Here is a 15809-nt window from a genome sequence, read left to right as displayed (position 1 = left end):
TGTAAAGCTAATTTGTCTTCCTCTGCTCTTTTTCTGCAACTGAAGCAAGTGATGTTATGTACTTTTAGGTACTTAGGACAGGGGTAGTAAAACTCACCTTCTTATTCCTTAGAGCACTTAAGAAGACAGGCTTCTTATATCCAAGATAACTTAATTCCTTTTTAGTTCATTGTTCCTCTTAACACATTTTAGGGTAGCCTAAAAGAATGTTGTGCAAGTCCTGTGTTCTAATTAGCACAGTGTTTTATTAATCTGTGGTGACTGTTCTTTGCTGTTTGTCTTCAATATTAATCTCCAAACTTTCTTGACTTTCAGCCCAGGCATAGATCTAGGTAGACTCCATGTCTTCTGAAGTGAATAATATGTAACAAAAATGTTGCTATGAAGCAGTTTAGGAAAAAAGTGAATCTTTGAATATTGGGCATAGAATATTAAATTAAACAAAACTCCCTCAGCAACTTCTTATTCACTTTTTGTCATGTTTTTTGTATTAGGATAGGATTCTTGTTCAGCCTTGAGTCATGTGTATTCAGCTCTTCCAGTTCCTAGTCCTTCCCATTTAATTCCCAAGTAGTGTCTTCTCAGCCTCTTCTGTCATTCCTCATGATCTCCCACACTCTGTATTTGGTTTTCTAAAAAGCTGACAGGGAAGAGATGTATTCTTCTGCTTTTTCCTTGGTTTGAGGGGTACCTTAGTTCTTCAAATGTCTTTCCTCATATGATACTATTGAGTGATAAAGTTGTTTTCTTTTATTGACTTTCAGGTTGCAAGTTATGTGTTGAGAACGAGGATATTTTACTTTGAAATCTTAGATTTATGGCAAAGATATTGCACCATAATAATAAAGGCTCATAGGAAAACCAAACTGTTTGTTATTAACAATGTAGAGAACCCAAGACTGAAAGCAGAGCTTGTTTCTTTCCTTTTGGCTATAGCAGTGTCATATCCTTGCTGTGGGTAGACAGACCTTGAGAGGTGGTGAGGCCACTGTTCCTATCTGCCTGGTCATTCCCCATGGGTATGTCCCCACCTCCCTCCCTGGCTGGCAGCTGCCACTGCTGAGTCGTGTAGCCTAAAGGTGTTAATACCAGCTGCGATGGGTGCAGAGCACAGTAGGACAGGTTGTGGTGCTGTTACAGCTACATTCATATGGCTGACAGCTTCCTGAAAGCTGGCATCTGATCACTTGCTTGAACTCTTCTGCTGCGTCTGCTTTGTGCTAGACATGGGAGTAGGAAGTTTGTTGGCTTTTGAAAGGATAAGCCATATACCCTGTTGGCTTGCCAGCTGTATATGCTGTATTTCTTGTTGTTTTCAACCATGGTTTTGGGCATTTTTTTGTTCGGCCTGAGATCCTGTTCACAGCAGCTGCTTTGAGGGCTGTTTGCATTCAGCTGTCTGCTTGTCCTGTACTGTTAATGTTTGATACTACTTTTGCAAAACAGCGATTCCTTCCAAGCATAAGTGCTGCTCATTAAAAACAAACAAAATAACCACAAGCACACAAGTCTGGTTATGGTTTTCTCTCACATTGCTCCATCCCATACCTGCTTCCAAAAGAGCATATTCTGAAATAATATTACAATCCCTCTGTTAAGTGAACTTTCCTTGCTCTTCCCTCTAGTATTGCAGTTACACCAGAGAAGTGGGAGATAATGTCTCTTGAGGCTTTTGGTTAATCACCTTTTGAGGAAAACAACAATGTTTCTAGACAAAATACAGAAGCTAAATGGATTGTCTTTATCTATGCTCAGTTAGGTTATCAGTACCTTTAAAAAACAAAACCAAACAAAACACACACCCCTAGGGCTATCATATGTTTGTGTTAATACATGCATCAGATAATCTTCCTCTGCACCATCCTCTGTATGTCTCTTGTCTTAGAACATAGGATCTTTGGGAAGTCCAGCAATTAGTACAAATAGAATGGAACATATTCCAGCTCTGTTTTGGAGAAGCCTTATAACCACTGCAATAGAAACACAAAAAGAGGAGGGAAAACAAAAAAATAAAACTGACTTCTTTCCTAACAAAGCTGTACTCATGAAAGACATCTCTTCGTACAGGCCAAAGTAAGCAAGTATGTACAGGTTTGTCTTACGGCAAGCTTATATGGTGAGTTCAGGATGTAGCTTTTCAGTAAAGTCTACTGTAATTGAAAAACATGCTTAATTTAGAATGTGATATACAAGTACCACATCTTATTATGAGAAGCAAATAAACAAAATATTAACATAAGTCACTTTAGATCCTGTAGGTTGCTGATGCTTAACGAAGGCACTACTGTAAACTGTTCAGTACCTCTTTACTCAAGGGAAAATGGATGAAGCAAAAGTTTTAGAAGGATCTTGTGTAAGCAGAAATCTTGGCTTAAAATGTCCCACATTGGCTGCAAATTTTTGCAATGACTGTTGTGATATCAGTGTACTTTTTTTAGGCTTTCTTTAAACAATGTCGGGAGGAACTGACTGAGCTGCTGTATAGTGTATCATAAGGCATTCAGTAGGTTAGGCAAACCCAAACAAGGAAACATGACCTTTTCACATCTCCCTAGAGTTTGTTAATGAAAGAGTGATGAAGGACAAATAGTACATCACTTCTGTTTGATATAATGACACTCTTTAAAAAACAAATGTAGCATGAAGATCTATTAAATGTGCTTATTTTATCATTGTTTAACACTTTGGATTATTCTAGCTTTTAAAAGACTTTTCTGGTAACATATACCTAACTTCATATTCTTACCTCTTTTAGTATAAATCCTCACAAATCATGTTAGAAGAGTCATTCTTCCCAGATGATTATTCAAAGGATTTTGAAGATCTGAATAGGTAAGAAACTTTCAGTAGCATAAATAGAAATTATTCTAAGGCTTTGAACATCCTATGTGTTTAACAGAAAAATATTTGTAATGCTATAGCAGGAATATACATTAATTTTAATAGTAATCTGGTCATATAAATAGATAAAATATCTAAAAAATATCTCATGTCTCGAAGCCTACCAATTCTAGACTCTGCTCTTCAAGATTGAATTCCAAAGTGCTGTCTGTTACAGGTACCTGGCTACTGAATTTAAGTCGTTGGCAAAAAGAGTGGATGTTCTTATAATGATTTGAACTGACAACTTTTAAGGTGTACAGGCTTGATTCTAGATACTTTTTGAAAAGTTTGTCCCATATTATACTTTGTTTCAGGAGCCAACAGGGCTTTTCTCCTGTTCTTTTTCAGAATGTATATGTGCATATTATCTGCTCTGGAGTCATCCTGCAATTTTTGAGGATTTTGTCATTAAGTTACTTCTTTCCTTAAATAATTCTTTTCTTTCTATTAGTAGTAAGAGAAGCTTACTCTCCACCAGAGATTAAATCGAGCTATATAGAAGATGCTGAGTGCATAATCAAATTGCCTGGAAATTACTATTTTCTAACTCTTTGGTTTTCATAGTTATACTTCTAAAAATAAGCTTGAAAAGTTCTCAAGAGTTTTAACATCCAACTCAGGTCAAGCTATGGTTAAGTGAATTTCATGTTATTAATTTGTTATTCATACAGTTCAGAAAAACGTTGGAATGGGATTAGGTGATGTGGTCCCTTAAGAACCTTTGTTATAGTGACTGTTGTAGGAAGGTGAGGGTTTTTAATGAACTACTAGGGAGTTATTTAAAAGAATGAGATATGCAGCTTGACAAAACTAACTTGCATTTGGCCTAATTTTAACAGGTTGGCGTTCTATTTGCAACTTGATCTCTAACCTGTGATATTAAGTATTATTCTTTTGATTTTACATCTCCAAATGGGTTTTCTTGGCTTAAATTGTTACTCAAAATTTAACTTTAAATATAAGAATAACCATATGAAATGAAATACCTGTCCATTTTTGTGACTATTACAAATAGTTACAACAAATAACCATCAACTACTGCTGATTATTTTCCAGTCTGTAGAATAGGAATAAAAATACACGGATATAAAAAATAGGGATATAATATAAGGCTTTATTTCACCCATTCTGTCTTCTTTGTTTACCAAAGATCTTGCAGGTGCTTACAATCCAAAGTATGAGAGTGGTTTTCAAAATAGGATACTTAATTTCAAGAGCAAAAGGACCTTACTAAGATATAGACTCTCTTTAGCAATTTAACTGGCTAGTCCATGAATGTCTGATGTAGGTGGTGTGTTGGATTAATCTCTCTTGCCAAAATAGTTTTCTAGAAGTGCAGCTAATGATTTTGCCAGTTGTTTTAAATATTCTCGTTTTGATTAAGTCTCTGAATTTTTAAGCTAAAAGAAAAGTTTCAATGCTGAAGAAGGTAGTCTTCTAAAGAACACTAAATTATGTAAAATCTGGGGTTAAAACATTGTGCCAGGCTTATGTGCCTTTTGCCCTTCTAGGAAAGTGCAAAATAAATTTAAATAACATAATTTTATTAGCCTGGTCTGTATTTAGTGAAAGGATGCTTTATATCCCCATGAACTATGGAGAACTTATGTGGCGAGATAACTGGAGATGCCAGGAGGAACAGAAAATGCAGAATAGCAAGAAAAGCAACTAGCTGATAATGCAAAATGAGCTTGTATGAGTTGTGGGGAACAGTCTTCTGCATTGGTTCAGTTTTGGTGAAACATACATTCAATTAGTAGCATTCGCTTACACTTAGTGTTTTGAAAATTGATATGTCTGATTTATTTAAATGCCCCCATAAGCATGGAAGAAAAAATATTTTGCATGAACTGACCTTTTATTTTAACTTGGAGAAGAGTGTTCAAAACATGTTTTCTCCTTAGCTTTGAAGAGATATTTGGGCAGCAATATGAGCATTCAACAGGGAAAGAAGATCAGTATGAGATACAAGTACTCCTAAAAAGGTAAGAATTTTAACTAGCTCCTGTTCCTCCTTAGAGCATGCACTTCTGTCTATAGTTGACAGACAAGTTCATATCTGTTGGTGTCTCTTCAAGGTCTAGTGGTGGTAGCCTTAAATCACTATGGAAAAATCGTAACTCTGGTTATCTTCAGGAGTTACCACTCTTTGGTGAATCTGGGATACATGTTGAGGCTTGAATTGCTGAATGATGCTCACAAAAATTGTGTAGATTATTGAATAAGCATGTTTCTGCTTTGTGGCCTCTGAAAGCTGATAGAAAGATTCATTCTTAGTGTAGCAAAAAAGCTGTCATGGCCAGTAGGACAGAGTACCATGTCCTGGGGAAAGCTGGCAGGTATATCCAGGTATAGCAGCACACTTGAGAAAATGAGTTGCATTCAAATATGTGGATGCAATCCAGCAAATTTATAAAATGTGGGAGTATGGCAGGAGCCCATTACTGGGGAGCTAGCATTACAGACTATGCTAGGATTAGGTGAAAGATCTCTGGTCTGGTTTTCTACTGCAGCAGTTTTGTGTATCACCAGGGGTTTCTTGGGTTCCCAGCAGACCAGGTCGATGTTTATCACAGGCCATTATGCTGGAACTTCAGGGAAGGCAGATACTTTAAGAATTCATGTTGCTTACTATAGATACCTGTGGTGGAGGGAAAAAAGGTTTTGACAGACCCATATTTGCATTAGCTGTATGGGGAGATCTGCCCAATAAAAGGGAACTGGGATAATAGAAAGAAGCTGAGTGTAGGAATGTGAGAAATAAGTTTAATCCCTGATAGAACTCAATGGCAAAAATACATAGGCACTTCCCTTCAGGGTAGAGAAGAATATTTATGAAAGAGTTATCTGTCACTATCTAAAGAAGTTATTAATCCCATGATATCTAGGACAAGTTAGTAAATGGTGTGAGTGTTGTAGCATGCGGGAAGATCTGTGTGAGGAATAATTGCTAACTGAATTGCAGGATCACTTATGGATTTACGTGTGCTCAGTCTGTGAGTTCTTCCAAGAAGGTACAAGAGGGATATTGCTTGATTAACTACCTGGTTTTTTGCACAGGCAAGTCAGTAAGCAATAGACCTGGAATTATATTCATTGCTTTATTCCTCCTTTAAGACTGCTAGGAAGGTTGTGAAGACTAATAATTCCAGATAAATGTTTAGCAGAATGTGACAATTACTGTTTTTCCTGGTGTTTTTGGCTCTTAATTTGTTTTGACGCAGTCATGCCAATAAAATGCTGTATATCCATGTTCAGCATTTGAAAAATTCAGCCAGTTATTGAAAGGAGCAGAAGTGGAAGGTGTGTATTACAATAGGCAGTAGATGGTCTGTATTACTACCACCTTGCACCAAAGCAAAATTCTGAAAGATTTGTTTACAGTATCATCTCTTCTGACAGTCAGTGGGTTTATCTGGCACTGAGGCTGTAGAGCAGGCTGTGACAGCAGGGCTTATTTCTCAGGGCTTCAGCTCATGAGTGTCCATTTATTTGAGGTGGGGCTGTGAGATGTGATGTGACTGGGAACCAGGAGCTAGAAGTGGTTTGTGTTTGAGAATTAGTGATGTGAACATGCTACATTCAGCTCAAGAGAGGAGAATTAATGTTTACCCACAAAAATCTCTTGAGTTATTTAGGGAGTGCAAAACATCCTGTGAGGAAGAACTGTGTGTATATTTTGCAGATCCAAAAAAATTGGAAGGTGGCTATATATTGGAGATAGGCAAGCAAGCTCATTTCTGGTGACTCCTCCATTGGTGTGTGTCCAGTGTGGGTATTTTTTCAACATGGCTCTTAAAGTATTTAGGTGAGATGTTCTGTAACACAGCTGAAAAATGTTCCAGTTTAGCTCCTGGTGTCTGGCTATAGCAAAAAAAAGCAGTCTGGTGGCTTTTCCTAGTCTCTCACTGCCTTCCCTTGGAGTGAGATTTGAGTCCCAGCATCAAAATGGAAGAAAGTTCTGGAGACAATGGGACAAAAATAATCCTCTGTGGGTTGGAATAGATTAATGGGTTGTTCTCAGTAGATTAATTCTGAGAAGTCTGCAGCCAAGTTTAACCATGTTTCTTATGCCTTCTTGCATGTCTGTAACAAATTTCCTCAGGGAAAAGGCAAAGGGGAAAAGAACCCCCTTGCTTCAAAGAACTGTGTTTATCATTTTTGACAGTATTGTTAAATGGTAAAGTAGTGAAGACTTAGTGATGTTCTAATACAGTTTTGCAGTCTGTGCTGTTGCTTAATTGATTTTTTCACTTGGTTGCAGATGACTGCACCAAGAATGATTGTAGAGAGAAGCTATACCTGCAGTTTTACCAACAGATGCAGAAAGAATGAGACACCTTCTGACTGTCATTGTTGCCATCAGCAAGGAGCAAAAGTAGGTTTCTATTAAGATTTTTCAGCTACTTCTATTACAGAGATGGTAATGACATAGGTAAGTGTAACCCAGTTCAGAAATATGACCCTGCAAATATGTAGATAATGTTTGAAGATTATGCCTATTTAATGTTTCTGGATCTCCTTTATACTTCTAGTTAGTCCTAAAATTTCTTATGCATCTCCCAGGCTTTGGAGTATGACAGCCATGAGGGACTTGTCTAGGTGCTTAAAAATTACTTGAGAATTAACTCTGATTTTAGTCCAATCTTAATTTCTCTTTTCTGTTTTAAACACCACTTTGCAGCATTTGTTGGATTTTGGTCTCTTAATCTAGATGTACTAAAGGTAGCTTCAGATAGTATTTTTGCCTGAGTAATCTTTGCAGGTTTTGATGCATGTCAGATACCTTTCTAATTTGAAAGATTCCTTTCACAGTTGCGAACAGAAGGAAAAATGGAAGTTGGCTATATAAAAAGGACTTTCAAGTGCACAGAACTTTATTTTGTCTAGTCTCTAGTTCTTAGTACTTGAACAAAACTAGAAGAACACTTCGGAAAAATGAATTCTTAGAGTACCATTCTGTTAAACAGAAGACAAACTTCTATCACAAGTGTGTCTAATCCTGGAAAAGAGTTAGTTTTCATTATATTGCTGTTCATCTTCTGGAGGCGAGCTGGGTCAACTTGAGTATGGAGATCTTAACCACTCAAATACACAGAATTAATTCTTCTTGTAAGTGGACTATCTAGAGAACTGGAAATCTAAACTGTAGCTCCTTCAAATTCCTTATTGCTGCTTTGATATTCTAACTTTCATTTCTCTCTTCCTCCCTGTAGCAAAGTATTTTATATCAAATTTGTTATTGGTATCACTTTCCTATGTATTTAATCCATATGAAACTTACAGGAAATGTAGACCATATATTCTGCCTTCACACATCTAATAACAGAATCAACAATTATTTTAAGCTGAGACAGTTGCTTTTCTTTGTATTGAATTCTGGTGCTGTAAATGTGATATTTAATTCCCTTTCTCCTCACTGACCTCCATATTTGATGCATCCCCTTCTGATACTCAAATATGATTGGGAATACACCAGAGATTTTCTGTTCATGGAGTGTTGCAGAAGTGTAGTGGTACATAATCTCTTCAAATGTAAGTTGGAAATTCTCTGCCACTAGCATGGTTTAGTGGTCTATTGAAATGTTTAGTCAGTAGTAGAGACTTGAAATCCAGATAGGAAGAACTACAGCTGCTGCACCTGGGTTAATCAGAGCAGGCTGTAAATTGACTTCTAATTTTTTTGAAACAACTAAAAATAATTGAAGCTGACAAATCAATTTGTTTTCAGTTGTTTTAAGCCCAAATATGTTGCTTTAATATGTAAATGGAACACTTTTAGAACTGTTTAAAAAAAGTAGGTGTACTACAGTATATGAAAAGTAAACCATAGTTCTTCCTTGACTGTCTACTGTCCCATTGGTAATTTCAGGATCAGTGTTAGCAAGCTTTTGTGTTGGTGAAGCAATGGAGCTTGTGACTCTCATCTCTCCATATTGCTATCAGTAAGAAACGTGATCTTCCAAGTCTGAAAGACTAAAATCAAGATATCAGTAAAGTTCTTAAAGGATAATGTTTAGCATCTATCCTCAGAACATATGGATCACTACTCTTAATTTTTGTGCCCTCTATCTTCAGTATTTTTTCAAAAAACAGGCTACTAACAAAATTACACTAATGCCACTGTAATAGTTCATAATAGACTATATTCTTTTCAGTTTAATATTTCCCAGTATACTAGGATGATGAGATAAAATCAAATGCTGAATATAAATAATTTCAATAATTAGTGTATTTCACTCAAATCTAGCACTAAAGCATGACCAAGCAGGAATCACTAACTAAAAAACTACCTTTTATGTGTATTATAGCTTCCTACTATACTTTGACAAATAATTTCAAATTTTTCTGTGTGGCTTAAAATAGAGATGACAGTTACTTTCTGATATTGTAGAAAGTGTATCTGATCAATGAACACACTGTTTTGTGGGTGTTTTACACCTCACAACACTGGACTTAAGTTGTGGCTTCTGGCACATACAAGATGGCAACAACAGCACAGCAATGGGAAACAGACTTTTATTTGTACATAACCAACTTTTCTTTTCAGGGGAATATGCTAGTTATAGGCAATCAGTTACAAGAACCTGGTCTCGTGGTGGAAATAATATACCTTACATAAGTCAGATCTCACACATGCACTCCAAGAAGTTAAAAATTACAGTTTTGTATTCTCGAACAGCCCAATGTAGCACTTTCCTCTTGCACTGTAATCATGCTTCATTATTCTATCAAAAGAAAGTCTAGCATGAGAGATGTCACTTAAAATAGTCCCCATTCAGAACTGCAGTTTAAGTTTCTTTCAACCCATTAAAATTTTAAATGCTGATTCATTGCACTTCTGGGTAACAGAATTTGACCTAGTTAAAATGAGACAGCTTTGAAATAGTTCACTGAATTTCTAATAATTCATAATACATGGAGTGATTAAAAATCTGTCCTGGATTGCTGCTTAAATGCCATAAAATGCATGCAACAAACTGTCACACATAATAATGAATGATAGGAAGTTATATAGAAATTGCTTAATTAAAACTTTACTTTCTTGCATTGATTCTATGTAAATGAATCAAAATGCTTGAAGTTTTTATCTGTATTTGTTTCAGAACTTTTTATTGTAAATTTTGCATCTTTTCTTGTATCAAGAACACAATGGTAAAAAGGCAGTTTCTCCTGGAGGGAAAGTAACTGCCCTGTTCTCTAGTTAGGTAAAAAATATTCTGAAATTAAGAAAATCTGTACTAATCCTATTTCAGGTGTAGTTGTTTGTGAAAGTCTTTGTATGGAATTGGGAATCTTTATCTCAGTTTTAGCTTTAGATCATGAATGGCCAATAGTGTTTTGACAGTGAGAAGAAGAAATTACAACTTTTCATTTGTTTCAAATGAAATTCAGATACTGGTGCTAAATCAAAACTAACCTCTGCAGCTACAGGAGGGCTATATCAATACTGAACTGAAGGCTCTAAAAATCTCTCAGTTATATTGCACAGACTTAACATCTATATTTTTCTATCTTTTTGTAAATGTGTGAAGTAGATGAAAACACAGGCTTGATAAAGCCAGCTATCTCTTCTCTGTAGTGCATCATAACATGTCTGTGGAGGATGCATTGGCTCTCATAGTTAAAGCTTTTGGGAATCTATTTGCTGAGCGTGAGCAACAGGAGTGTACCAGGGCTTCACATGAGGCAGCTGATCTGGTAGATGACTGCCTAGCATGGGAGCTGAGATGTACAGTGTGCCTCTGGGCATTAGACATATTTCTGTTAAGTGCAGGGAAATACTTGGATTGGGTGGAGTTGAACTCAGTAAGTGACTATGCAAAAACCAGAAAAGATATGATTGAAGGTATTAATATTTTTTCCCACTGAAATACAACTCCAGGCATCTCTTCAATCTGATATAAATAAGCTTGGGTACATTCCACAAATAATCTGTAAATAAATGATAGGCACTAGAGATCAGAAGTTCATGTATAAGATGCCAGTGTGTGTATTAATGGGCATGTGCATGCTGAAGTAGGGTGCATATATTCTTCACAGAACTAGACATGTTACAAGGACATACACACAAGTCCCCTAATGGGCAATTGTACTCTCATAGGTTATGGTTGCAAAGTGAGTATTTAATCATCTGCTAATACTGTTGAGTTTTTGAGTTTTAATAACACTGTACACATAAAGGCATTTAAGTTAGTGTTATCCATCAGTCCATTAAGCAGAATGCAACCCTTGGTTTAACAGAATTCAGTAATATAATGGTGTATAAACTTATTTTAATTAAAGTTTAAAACCCAGCAGAACATCTCTAAAAGAAAAAAACAAACCCAGCCACATATGTAAATTATAGACTTGGAATATCTGTGCCATTTTGATCTTAAGAGCTATTCTACGGAAAATTCTTGGATCCCCTTGTGATAAGGGGATAGTGAGATTCTTGCAGGCTTCTACTTGTGCTCTTAATGTCTTTTGAAGAATTGCTTATCACTTTTGTTCATTTAGACTAAGCCTTGTTGAACAAACTGATCCTTCAGCTGAAGTTGAAGACAAAGTGTCATGAGGATGCAAGACCATGTACAAGCATTGCCATCCATATCTTAAGTAAACCTCCACCTCTGCTGCTGCCAAGCAGGGTTGCTCTCTTAGGCCAGTCACCCCTTCCTCAGGTGAAACCTTCATTTGGGTGATAGACTGTCAGGGGCTCTTCTTCCAATACTATTTCAGTTCTGTATTTCAAAGTAATTCATTCTGTTTTCATGACTGACTTGATCACTTGCCGCAGTACATTTACTCAAAAGTAGAACAAAACATAGTAGATACTACGTGAACCACAATCAAGTAGATGGGTGGGATGTGGAAAAATCTGAACTTGCAAATATTTAGCAGTGATCAAATAGTAGTTGAAAGACTGGAACTCAGCCATGCTATTTTCAGAGCAAACTTTATGTGAAAGAATAGGAGAGTAGGGGAGTATACTATTCTTTATCTAAAAATGAATTCGTTCTAACATTATAAAAGCGTAAGAATATAAAGCTTGTCTTTCATGTCCTTAGTCTGAAATCAGATTCAACTACTGTCCTTGCATCTGTTTGAAGTTGGTATGGGTTGAGGTGAACACCTGGCTATTTTAGAAAGGCTTTTTTTCCTCCCCTGGTGTGAACTTTTCCCATTCTACAAAGCTTTCTTTTTTGGTTACCAAGTTGGTTGCAATTCTTTTGAGTTACTGAAGCTCATTGAAAACCAAAGGGACAGCAGAAACGGCGAGGGCGGTTCAGGTTTTAAACATGAATATTCTTGGATGCATAGGATTAGAGTATGGTGCTTTGTTGTAAATTAAATACTACTTTAATGATTGAAATAGAGAAGTCAGCAAAAAATATTGACATCTGCTTAATTGGATTATTTTCTTTTATTAAATGGTAGTGTAAAAAGAAACCACATGTACACTGTTGACAGCTATCAATGTTAGTGCTGAGTCTGATTCCTTGGAATGAATACTAGGCACAAACTATCAAAACTAGTGATGTACATTATGGTTGTGGATTAAATCCTTGCTTAGAACCAGCCTCAGATAACATCTAATATGTTTGTCATGACAAAATCACTCAGAAATAAAATCTAGCTTTAACTTTCCATACCAATTGTACTTCATTTGTCAGTTCGTTTTGATTTGCGTGTGCAGGTTAACGTTAATATCAGGGAGTTTTACTTTGTAGTGTGCTCATGCTAAGATTAGTAACACTGCAAGTCAGTGTGCTCTGTTAAATGCGTACAGGAAGGTTATACTTGTAGCTCAGTGGTTGTACATCTTTTAAAGTAGGGCACTATGAATGATAAAGGCTAAGGCATTTGTAGCTGTTGGTGTGTGGTGTCACTGCTTTGTCTGCAGTGCTTGTTTCTATATGTTTCTATACCTGCTTTCAGATAGGTAACTGGCATTTCTTAAGCCTGGTGTTTTTAGACCCTTACAGTTAAGAGTGTCCTGTGCAAGCAAAAGCAGATTTTACTGTTTGTTTTAAAACAGTTGACAAAAAAAACCAAAAACCATTTCCAAACAGGACTGTCGGATGCAAAGGATAATCTTCCACCTCTTCTTTTAGCACCTACTAAGGGATGTGGACTTCTGGGATATTCTTGACATCAACCTGCAAAATGGCCACTGCTTGGAGGGACACCTGGCCTTTTGCTAATGCCAGGTGAGAGTGACAAAGTTCTGTAGCTGTTTGGTTTAATAACTGTAAATCATTTCTGGTTAAAACCTTCATGATGCTGACAACAATACATCTATTCTAGCTGGAGAACTTTATTTCATTTAAATAATGAAAACAATGGCCATCTTTCTTCAAGCCAGTCTCAGCCTGAAGGATACTGTTTCTATATGGAAAGCAGTATCTAATTATTTCAAAAGCATACAAGTCCAGTGGGTTTCTTTGGCATTTTCATAGTAACCAGAGTACTTACCACACAGATGCCTGTGTGGTTGTTACTGTTGTCATCCAAGCAAAATGAAATGTTATTCACAGTAGAAATACAATAATGTAATTTATAATTAGAGTATTTAGAATTTAAAATAGGTAGAAAAAATTATTAGATATTGCTGTAGGTATAAAAAGTGTACTTCCTGATTTAAATATTTTTTTATTGGGAGAGAAAAAGAAAGCTTGATTTCTAAGACAGTTGGAGAAACAAATGAAAGCTAAACTGGAAATAAATAATTCTCTTACATCACCATTTGAGTTTAAAGTTCTCATTTTAAACTCTTCCAGAGTGGAAAAAAAATCACTTTCTGGATCCCCATAGTTCACTGAGAGTAGATTTGAAAAGGTAGATCACAATCAGTTTAAATGAAGTACTTAATGACTCTAAGCTGTTATGTGCCCTGCTTGCAGGGTTGCAGACCTTGAGAGGGAAATACCTTCTGGCCTGTAGGAAGGCTAGCTAGCTTTTCTGTAGGGCTTTGCCTTTGTTTTTGTAGACATGGGGGGGTGGGGAAAGGAAAATGAGACACTGAAAGCAATTTTCTCTACTAATTTAAAAGGGGATTAGACCCATGGTGACTGTCTCTTGCAGGTAATGGTTTCTGGTAATCTAGCTACAGTGCCTGTCAGCTGCTTTCTGTACTTGTGAGCTTCTTGGTGTTGGTCAATAATTTGGCTGCTGTGTTAGAAAAGAGGTTTTGGAGCAGCCATGGTCACAAGGGGAGGGAGAGGAAGGAAGGGGCTTAGAGTTAGCTTGAGCTTGTACTCAGTAGAAAGCCAGTGCTTAGAGAGGAGTAGACAAGTGACATTTCACATTGATTTGATTTGCAAGGCAAGCTGATTGTTGCTTTGAGTGTATTTTTCAGCCTTTTTAAGGAGTGAAGGTTTTCCTCCTTGGTAGGAGTTACAGTAATAACCAAGCATGATGGTTAAATGTGTGAGTAATTGGCCATCCCTGTATTTTATAAACATATAAAATATAATATAAAAAATGTACTGATGTGCTTTTCTAGTTGTGAAATGGAAGTGGATGTTTTTACTGCTTATTAAGCATACAGTGCTATGGGGTTATCTGAGAGTGCGCAGTAGGTGTGAGCTGACATAATCTGAAAGGTGTTATCAGAACTATAAAAGATTATTAGAGGAATCGTGTTTTTTCAGAGCTCTTCTTGGCATGGGTTGATTCTTTCAAGAGTATGGGTTGATTCTTTCAAGGTTATAAAGAGGACAACTTTTCTGTGTGTGTTGTAAATAGAATAATAATTGGTTTAATTTGTGATAAAGATTTAGGTTATATGTGAGGAAGAAGTGTGTGGCCAGTTAATATTGAAATGTATTGCCTGGACAGGAACAAGAATTGAGACATGCACCTATCAGTGGTAAAACAGGTATACATGATTCTGCATCAGACATTAGGACAGGACATACCTCTTCATTTTAATGTTCTGCAGCACAATATCAGCTGGAGGAGTATGTTAGCTTTGCAGTGGGCCCTCGCCTGAAACCTGATTCAGGTATGCAGGATACTTAAAAGGAATAGGATATTGGACTATATTTTGCATTAAAGTGAGAAGTTAGATGTTTTGAGGACAAGGAACAATCAAAAGTTTACAGCAAATCATGAAGTTTGATAATACAGTAAAATGAAATGTTGAGATGGCAATTAGCCTTTCACTGATAGAGGGGAATTGATTTTTAGATATAAGTAGATGTGTGGAGGGTGACCAGATACAGAAACTACAACCGTCTTACAGTATTTGTTGTATTTTGTCACAGCTATTCATGTTAAACCAGTACAGCACCAATGGGGAGCTTAACTAAGAAGACACTGCTGACAACATTGGCAACAGTGGAAGTCCTGTAATCACATGTGCATTGCACCTTCTATCGCACTCCAGCCTGTGAGAACTTCTGAAAAATTTAAGAAAGCTTTTCTATTAAAACAAATGTTTAAGTGTCAGTGTTGTAGCTTTGTAATTTTAAATTAGAAGCTGCTAAACAGTCACAAAATAAAGTTACCTGTTCTACACAGTTGTCACCAGTTTCATTTTGTGGTTGAACTTTATCTGACTATTCAAGTTAGAATGGGCAGGTCTGGTCAGACCTGGCTTTCAGTGCATGTTGGATGGATGGAATTTCTCTAGATTCATGGAAGTCCATCAGTTGTTTTTGCATTTTACCTTACAAAGAGATGAAGGTGAAAGAACTGACTTTAGCCTCAACCAGGATTGTTGGTGTTACTTGCTCACCTAATAACTGACAGCTTTGAAACAGTTTTATATTCATCTCTTGAATATTGAATTTGCTTGGGATTGGGTTGTTTTGTATTTCAACTGTTTTCACTTCTGTTATAACACTGGAAAAATCAAGGAAACTATTGAGATAATTGTAGTTAGAAAAGCAGTCAAGTAAATTAGTATGAAGAACCACCTTAATCTGTAGTTACAT

The 15809-nt window shown here is 36.4% G+C and overlaps 1 pseudogene; it reads left to right on the top strand.

The window, feature by feature from the left end:
* The first annotated feature begins 2083 nt into the window (after nt 1–2083).
* LOC127021301 (uncharacterized) lies at nt 2084–15316 on the top strand (annotated as a pseudogene).
* The last annotated feature ends 493 nt before the right edge of the window (nt 15317–15809 follow it).

The sequence above is a fragment of the Gymnogyps californianus genome, chromosome 12, assembly GCF_018139145.2.
Source record: "Gymnogyps californianus isolate 813 chromosome 12, ASM1813914v2, whole genome shotgun sequence".
Taxonomy (NCBI): domain Eukaryota; kingdom Metazoa; phylum Chordata; class Aves; order Accipitriformes; family Cathartidae; genus Gymnogyps; species Gymnogyps californianus.
The sequence above is the reverse complement of the archived record's forward strand: the minus strand, read 5'-3'. Positions and strand labels throughout refer to the sequence as shown.